Below are 10,000 nucleotides of genomic sequence, written 5' to 3' on the forward strand. Positions count from 1 at the left end.
TGCTGCAGCACCATACGACACTTCAGTCCATCATGTCTGGTCGCTGTGGTTCCCAGTGGTCTTCTGGTTCCCACTCTACCTGGAACATACAGACTGAAGCTGGGACACAGCAGCACAGTCCTGTCTGGGATGGACTGTAGTGACGAGTGGGGTCGGGTTTTTTTTTTTTTTCTCACTGTGTGTGTGTGTGTGTGCGTGTGTGTGTGTGTGTGTGTGTGTATGTGTGTGTGACACAGACAGAGCGGAGCTAAAGGACAGAGTCAGTGTTGAACTAGCATCCAGGTAAAAACTGGAGAGTTTATCACCATGAAAAGGCCTTCCAAGGCCTGAACTGCACAGTTTAGAAGAGGAGAAAAGAGGAGGATGAAAACTAATCCAGTTACAGAGGTATGGAACCTGTTAGAATGGTAAAAAACATTGGATGGTACTAGCTACAGCTAGCTGAACTGAACTGAAGCAAAGTTGGATAATAATGGAACTGGAGATGATTAAGAGATGAGAGATCTGCTAAGGTGTGGTTTACTGATGAGGAACTGGGTTAGATATGTTTATATATGTTTCTATCTGGTTTATTTATGTTTCTATTTGGTTTAGATATGTTTCTATCTGGTTTATATATGTTTCTATCTGGTTTAGATATGTTTCTATCTGGTTTATATATGTTTCTATCTGGTTTATATATGTTTCTATGTGGTTTATATATGTTTCTATTTGGTTTATATATGTTTCTATTTGGTTTATATATGTTTCTATGTGGTTTATATATGTTTCTATCTGGTTTATATATGTTTCTATTTGGTTTATATATGTTTCTATGTGGTTTATATATGTTTCTATCTGGTTTATATATGTTTCTATGTGGTTTATATATGTTTCTATTTGGTTTATATATGTTTCTATGTGGTTTATATATGTTTCTATTTGGTTTATATATGTTTCTATGTGGTTTATATATGTTTCTATCTGGTTTATATATGTTTCTATTTGGTTTAGATATGTTTCTATTTGGTTTAGATATGTTTCTATCTGGTTTATATATGTTTCTATCTGGTTTATATATGTTTCTATCTGGTTTATATATGTTTCTATGTGGTTTATATATGTTTCTATTTGGTTTATATATGTTTCTATGTGGTTTATATATGTTTCTATTTGGTTTATATATGTTTCTATGTGGTTTATATATGTTTCTATCTGGTTTATATATGTTTCTATTTGGTTTATATATGTTTCTATGTGGTTTATATATGTTTCTATCTGGTTTATATATGTTTCTATGTGGTTTATATATGTTTCTATTTGGTTTATATATGTTTCTATGTGGTTTATATATGTTTCTATTTGGTTTATATATGTTTCTATGTGGTTTATATATGTTTCTATTTGGTTTATATATGTTTCTATGTGGTTTATATATGTTTCTATCTGGTTTATATATGTTTCTATGTGGTTTATATATGTTTCTATCTGGTTTATATATGTTTCTATTTGGTTTATATATGTTTCTATTTGGTTTATATATGTTTCTATGTGGTTTATATATGTTTCTATTTGGTTTATATATGTTTCTATGTGGTTTATATATGTTTCTATCTGGTTTATATATGTTTCTATTTGGTTTATATATGTTTCTATGTGGTTTATATATGTTTCTATCTGGTTTATATATGTTTCTATCTGGTTTATATATGTTTCTATTTGGTTTATATATGTTTCTATTTGGTTTATATATGTTTCTATGTGGTTTATATATGTTTCTATGTGGTTTATATATGTTTCTATGTGGTTTATATATGTTTCTATTTGGTTTATATATGTTTCTATGTGGTTTATATATGTTTCTATCTGGTTTATATATGTTTCTATCTGGTTTATATATGTTTCTATTTGGTTTATATATGTTTCTATTTGGTTTATATATGTTTCTATGTGGTTTATATATGTTTCTATCTGGTTTATATATGTTTCTTTCTGGTTTATATATGTTTCTTTCTGGTTTACTGCTGACTGCTTTGTGCATCTCCTCTCTCTTTGCACATCTTCACATTGTTTTCACATAAGTAACGTTGTGTATGGACACCCCCCCCCCCCCCAACCCGCTATAGTGAATGTATACATCATACTGTACATGTGTTTATGTGTTTGTGTCTGTGCTCAGTCAGTGAGCCGCCCTAACCCCACCCCCAAATAAAGTGTCCAGGGTAACCCACTGATCCACACCTCTCTAATTTCTTTGAATAGGATGGTGAGGAAGATCAAATATATGAAATAACTAAAACTAAACTAAACTAAAACTAAGCATTCAGAAAAAACGATAACTAATAAAAATTGACAAACCTGCTCTAAAAACTAATTAAAACAAACTGAATTAGAAAAAAAAAAAAAAGTCAAAACTAAATGAAACTAAACTATAATTAAAAATCCAAAACTATTAGAACCTTGGTCCACTGGACCCCCTCCACTGCTGTATGCCCCCCCACAACAAATGCTGGGCCCCATGAATTTGTCACGTTTAACCCCCCCCCCCCTCTCTCTTTACGGCGCCCCAGTGCATGGGGACGTTTGTGAATTCTGAGCCAGTAATGTCGGTAAAAGAGGTGGAAGAAAACTGATGATATTAAGTTCATGATCCGACGAAGGAACTGACACTGCAACACATTCTCAGTTAAATTCACTTGGCATTTAGTGTGTTGGACTGAAAATAGTAATTCCATTCAATTCAGGCATTTCAGTTTAATCCACTCCAGTTTTCATTACTCATTACTTACATTTTTTAAGGCAACAAGTTACCTCAGATTTTTGAAGTCAACTCAACGTATCCAGTCTGACAGTGAACAGACCCCTCACCCCACTCCAACAAAGGAACACACACACAAAAAAAATCCCCCCCTCTGTTTTTTTGGACCAATCGCACCCTAACGTGTCCACATACTTTTGTCCATTTGTGTGTGAGTTTGGTTATTATGATATGAGGATAACGACGTTTACTGACACTAACCTAAACACTAAAAGAGAGGGAGGCTAGGATTTACAGGGAAAATTAAATGTACAGATTCAAAAAGAACACACGAGGTTCAAAAGTTTCTGTTTGACCGTCTGTGGAGGAAAAGTGTGTGGAGAGAAAACAAATATCAAACATAATTTAGTTTATGCAAGAGATAGAAAGAACTGATTATTGTGAGTTCCAGTATTTAATAAAGACAATGAGTTCTGTTTGTTTATGGAAAATGTTGAACTGATAAATCTGCTGAAATGATTGTAGAAAACCGTTGAACTGTTGAGTCTGTTTGTGTGACTGCACTGACATGAACAGACTGGTGTGGACAATTCAGTGACTGCGTTACGTATTTGTTGTGGTTTGATGCTAAAATTAGGGAAATTGTTTGATTCTTGTATAAAGTTCATGATAAAGGTGTAAAAGCACTGAGGGGTTGGATTAAATCAGTTTAAACTTCTGCTTCCTACTCCTTTTGCAAAACTCACACTTGTATGTGCCTGAAGATAGATTCTGCACTGTAAAAAAAAATCTGTAATTTAACAGAATTTTCACTGTTTATTTGACAGATTTTTCCTGTATTTTTAAGATACAGGAAAATATCAATGAAATGACAAAAACAGATTTTACATGTCAAATGTAAAATAACAAAAAACTGTAACTGAATAACCAAAAAAAAAAAAAAAAAAATCAGTTTTTTAAAAGAATTTTTTTTTCTTTTTTCACAGAAAAATTCAGTTAAAATACATTTGCAAATGTATCATAATTTGACAAATATTTCTTTTCTATGTATAAGATTAAACTGTTAATTTAAAGTTTAATACTCTCTCTCTCTCTCTCTCTCTATATATATATATATATATATGTATATTATATATATATATATATAATATATTATATATATATATGTATATTATATGTATATATATATATATATATATATTATATATATATATGTATTATATATATATATAATAATATATGTATATATATGTATATATATATATATATATATATATATATATATAATATATATATATATATGTATATATTATATGTATATATATATATATTATATATATATATATATATATATATATATATGTATATATATATATATATATATACACATAAGAAAACCAGATAAAATTACTGACAGTTAACAGTAACAGAAGTATTAGTTCTGTCAGTTGAACCAGACTTGTTTGTTAATTGACTAATATCTTGTGTAATTACAGGAGGTTTCACAACAAAAAAATGTTGAATAAATGTATTTTTGTGAATGTATAACATGTATAAGCACTGATAAACTGTCCAAATACAGTTTTTATCAGTGGATTGGACAACTGAGTCTCACTGAAAATTATTTATATATATATTTATAGGTAATTGGATTGTTTTAATACATGTAAATATTCTTTATTAAACATTAAAAAGTCAAAAAAAAAAAAAAAAAAAAAAGCAAAATCTCATGTAAAGTTAGAGCAAAAAACTGCATTTTAAGTATGGAAAATTACTGTGTTTTTATGAGATGGTTATTTTCCAATATTTTACAGTATTTTTTCAGGACCCCTGCTGCTGGAATAATAGTTTTTTTTTTTTTTTTTTTTTATTAGGTACGGCGCAGCCGGGGCCCCACCCTGGAGCCAGGCCCGGGGTTGGGGCTCGAATGCGAGCGCCTGGTGGCCGGGCCTATGCCCACGGGGTCCGGCCGGGCCCAGCCCGAAGGAGCGACGTGGGCCCGCCCTCCGGTGGACTCACCACCCACCGAGGGAATCGTAGGGGCCGGGTGCAGTGTGGATTGGGTGGCAGTCGACGGCAGGGAGCCCGACAACCCGATCCCCGGACACAGAGTCTAGCTCTTGGGACATGGAATGTCACCTCGCTGGGAGGGAAGGAGCCGGAGCTTGTGAGGGAGGTTGAGAGATACCGACTAGATATAGTCGGGCTCACCTCCACACATAGCTTGGGCTCTGGAACCCAACCCCTCGAGAGGGGCTGGACTCTCCATTTCTCTGGCGTTGCCCGCGGTGAGAGGCGGCGGGCTGGTGTGGGCTTACTCATAGCCCCTCAGCTCAGTCGTCATGTGTTGGAGTTCACCCCGGTGAACGAGAGGGTCGCGTCCCTGCGCCTTCGGGTCGGGGACAGGTGCCTCACTGTTGTCTCAGCCTACGGGCCGAACAGCAGTGCAGAGTACCCAACCTTCTTGGAGTCCCTGGGAGGGGTGCTGGATGGTGCTCCGACTGGGGACTCCATTGTTCTCCTTGGTGACTTCAATGCCCACGTGGGCAACGACAGTGAGACCTGGAGGGGGGTGATGGGGAGGAACGGCCTCCCTGATCTGAACCCGAGCGGTGTTTTGTTATTGGACTTCTGTGCTAGTCACAGTTTGTCCATAACAAACACCATGTTCGAACACAGGGATGTCCATAAGTGCACTTGGCACCAGGACACCCTAGGCCGGAGGTCGATGATCGACTTCGTTGTCGTATCATCAGACCTCCGACCGCGTGTTTTGGACACTCGGGTGAAGAGAGGGGCAGAGCTGTCAACCGATCACCACCTGGTGGTGAGTTGGATCCGCTGGCGAAGGAGGAAACCGGACCGACTCGGCAGGCCCAAACGTGTTGTGAGGGTCTGTTGGGAACGTCTGGCAGAGCCCGATGTCAGTGCGGTCTTCAACTCCCACCTCCGGGAGAGCTTCTCCCAGATCCCGGGGGAGGCTGGGGACATTGAGTCCGAGTGGACTATGTTCTCCACCTCCATTGTTGAAGCGGCTGCTCGGAGCTGTGGTCGCAAGGTCTCCGGTGCCTGTCGTGGCGGCAATCCCCGAACCCGGTGGTGGACCCCGGGAAGTAAGGGATGCCGTCAAGCTGAAGAAGGAGTCTTATCGAGCCTTGTTGGCCCGTGGGACTCCTGAGGCAGCTGATGAGTACCGGAAGGCCAAGCGAGCTGCAGCCCGAGCAGTTGTGGAGGCAAAAACTCGGGTCTGGGTGGAGTTTGGGGAGGCCATGGAGGAGGACTATCGGTCGGCCTCGAGGAATTTCTGGCAAACCATCCGGCGCCTCAGAAGGGGAAAGCAGTGCGCCACCAACACTGTTTACAGTGGAAGTGGGGAGCTGCTGACCTCGACTGGGGATGTTGTCGGACGGTGGAAGGAATACTTCGAGGATCTCCTCAATCCCACTGTCACGTCTTCCATGGAGGAAGCAGAGGCTGAGGTCTCAGAGGTGGACTCATTCATTACCCAAGCTGAAGTCACCGAGGTGGTTGGCAAGCTCCTCGGTGGCAGGGCACCGGGGGTGGATGAGATTCACCCTGAGTACCTTAAGTCTCTGGATGTGCAGGGACTGTCTTGGCTGACACGTCTCTGTAACATCGCGTGGCAGTCGGGGACAGTACCTCTGGATTGGCAGACCGGGGTGGTGGTTCCCCTTTTTAAGAAGGGGGACCGGAGGATGTGCTCCAACTATAGGGGGATCACACTCCTCAGCCTCCCGGGGAAAGTCTATTCCAAGGTACTGGAGAGGAGGATCCGACCGATAGTCGAACCTCGGATCCAGGAGGAACAATGCGGTTTTCGTCCCGGTCGCGGAACGCTGGACCAGCTCTATACTCTCCATCGGGTGCTCGAGGGTTCATGGGAGTTCGCCCAACCAGTCCACATGTGTTTTGTGGATCTGGAGAAGGCGTTCGACCGTGTCCCTCGTGGTATCCTGTGGGGGGTGCTTCGGGAGTATGGGGTTCGGGGCCCTTTGCTAAGGGCAGTCTGGTCCTTGTATGACCGAAGCAGGAGTCTGGTTCGCATTGCCGGCAGTAAGTCAGACCTGTTCCAGGTGCATGTTGGTCTCCGGCAGGGCTGCCCTTTGTCACCGGTTCTGTTCATAATTTTTATGGACAGAATTTCTAGGCGCAGCCAGGGGCCGGAGGGGGTCCGGTTTGGGGACCACAGGATTTCATCTCTGCTTTTTGCAGACGACGTTGTCCTGTTGGCCTCATCGAACCTGGACCTTCAGCGTGCCCTGGGGCGGTTTGCAGCCGAGTGTGAAGCGAGCGGGATGAGGATCAGCACCTCCAAATCCGAGGCCATGGTTCTCGACCGGAAAAAGGTGGTCTGCCCTCTCCGGGTCGGTGGGGAGTCTTTGCCCCAAGTGGAGGAGTTTAAGTATCTTGGGGTCTTGTTCACGAGTGAGGGAAGGATGGAGCGTCAGATTGACAGACGGATCGGTGCAGCATCTGCAGTGATGCAGTCGCTGTATCGGTCGGTTGTGGTGAAGAGGGAGCTGAGCCGAGAGGCGAAGCTCTCGATTTACCGGTCAATCTACGTTCCTACCCTCACCTATGGTCATGAGCTTTGGGTCATGACCGAAAGGACAAGATCCCGGATACAAGCGGTCGAAATGAGTTTCCTCCGCAGGGTGGCTGGGCGCACCCTTAGGGATAGGGTGAGGAGCTCAGTCACCAGGGAGGAGCTCGGAGTAGAGCCGCTGCTCCTCCGCGTCGAGAGGGGCCAGCTGAGGTGGCTCGGGCATCTGTTTCGGATGCCTCCTGGACGCCTCCCTGGGGAGGTGTTCCGGGCATGTCCCACCGGGGGGAGACCTCGGGGAAGACCCAGGACACATTGGAGAGACTATGTCTCTCGGCTGGCCTGGGAACGCCTCGGGGTCCCCCCGGAAGAGCTGGAGGAGGAGTCTGAGGAGAGGGAAGTCTGGGCATCCCTGGTAAGACTGTTACCCCCGCGACCCGGCCCCGGATAAGCGGAAGGAAATGGATGGATGGATTTACAGTATTTTTTCAGGACCCCTGCTGCTGGAATAATAGTTTGTTTGTTTTTTTTTTACAGTGTGTTCATTTAAATGTTATTTGGTTTTTGTCTTAATTGGCTTGTTTTGTTTTATTTATTTTATTTGCATATTTGAAATATAAATAAATAAATAAATAAATAAACAGTGCTTGGGTGCAGCTGAACAGAATCCAAGTGGACACATTCATATCAAATAGCTTTTATTTTGTCCAAATGAATGTCACAGAGCCACAAACACAAAGAGCTTTGAGCCAAGATGCCATTCTCTGATTGTGCCATGAATGATTTGTCACAGAAAACAAGACGTACAACAACCGTGCCCGATACAAACCCCAACCACCGATGCTATCAAATTCAACATCAAAAAAACAAGAGCAAACTTAAAGTTAAATGTTTCTTCTTCCAGGGCACTTCAGCCCACATCTCACTCACATTTACATTCAACACTGTGCTGTGCCAAAAAACACCAAAAACATGGCTGCTTATCCAACAGGAAACAGCCCACCGCTCCCACGGGGGCCTCGCTCGTTCGCATCACGTCTGTCCGATCGGCCGATTAGAGCCGGGATGTGTGGAGCTGCAGAGAGTCACTGTGAGGGGGAGCTGGAGGGAGCTACACCAAAACCAGCCAGGACACGTTCATCATCAGGGGAGGGAGGAGCAGTGAGCACCAGACTGTTCAAACAGGAGGAGCAGTGAGCACCAGGCTGTTCAAACAGGAGGAGGAGCAGGAGCACCAGGCTGTTCAAACAGGAGGAGGAGCAGGAGCACCAGGCTGTTCAAACAGGAGGAGCAGTGAGCACCAGGCTGTTCAAACAGGAGGAGGAGCAGGAGCACCAGGCTGTTCAAACAGGAGGAGCAGTGAGCACCAGGCTGTTCAAACAGGAGGAGCAGTGAGCACCAGGCTGTTCAAACAGGAGGAGGAGCAGCGAGCACCAGGCTGTTCAAACAGGAGGAGCAGTGAGCACCAGGCTGTTCAAACAGGAGGAGCAGTGAGCACCAGGCTGTTCAAACAGGAGGAGCAGTGAGCACCAGGCTGTTCAAACAGGAGGAGGAGCAGGAGCACCAGGCTGTTCAAACAGGAGGAGCAGTGAGCACCAGGCTGTTCAAACAGGAGGAGGAGCAGGAGCACCAGGCTGTTCAAACAGGAGGAGCAGTGAGCACCAGGCTGTTCAAACAGGAGGAGCAGTGAGCACCAGGCTGTTCAAACAGGAGGAGCAGCTGAGCACCAGGCTGTTCAAACAGGAGGAGCAGTGAGCACCAGGCTGTTCAAACAGGAGGAGGAGCAGCGAGCACCAGGCTGTTCAAACAGGAGGAGCAGTGAGCACCAGGCTGTTCAAACAGGAGGAGCAGTGAGCACCAGGCTGTTCAAACAGGAGGAGCAGTGAGCACCAGGCTGTTCAAACAGGAGGAGCAGTGAGCACCAGGCTGTTCAAACAGGAGGAGGAGCAGGAGCACCAGGCTGTTCAAACAGGAGGAGCAGTGAGCACCAGGCTGTTCAAACAGGAGGAGGAGCAGGAGCACCAGGCTGTTCAAACAGGAGGAGCAGTGAGCACCAGGCTGTTCAAACAGGAGGAGCAGGAGCACCAGGCTGTTCAAACAGGAGGAGGAGCAGGAGCACCAGGCTGTTCAAACAGGAGGAGCAGTGAGCACCAGGCTGTTCAAACAGGAGGAGGAGCAGGAGCACCAGGCTGTTCAAACAGGAGGAGGAGCAGCGAGCACCAGGCTGTTCAAACAGGAGGAGCAGTGAGCACCAGGCTGTTCAAACAGGAGGAGCAGTGAGCACCAGGCTGTTCAAACAGGAGGAGGAGCAGGAGCACCAGGCTGTTCAAACAGGAGGAGCAGTGAGCACCAGGCTGTTCAAACAGGAGGAGCAGCGAGCACCGGGCTGTTCAAACAGGAGGAGGAGCAGGAGCACCGGGCTGTTCAAACAGGAGGAGGAGCAGGAGCACCGGGCTGTTCAAACAGGAGGAGGCGCAGCGAGCACCAGGCTGTTCAAACAGGAGGAGCAGGAGCACCAGGCTGTTCAAACAGGAGGAGCAGGAGCACCGGGCTGTTCAAACAGGAGGAGGAGCAGGAGCACCAGGCTGTTCAAACAGGAGGAGCAGGAGCACCAGGCTGTTCAAACAGGAGGAGGAGCAGGAGCACCAGGCTGTTCAAACAGGAGGAGCAGGAGCACCAGGCTGTTCAAACAGGAGGAG

The sequence above is a fragment of the Sphaeramia orbicularis genome, unplaced genomic scaffold (genome assembly GCF_902148855.1).
Source record: "Sphaeramia orbicularis unplaced genomic scaffold, fSphaOr1.1, whole genome shotgun sequence".
Lineage (NCBI taxonomy): Eukaryota > Metazoa > Chordata > Actinopteri > Kurtiformes > Apogonidae > Sphaeramia > Sphaeramia orbicularis.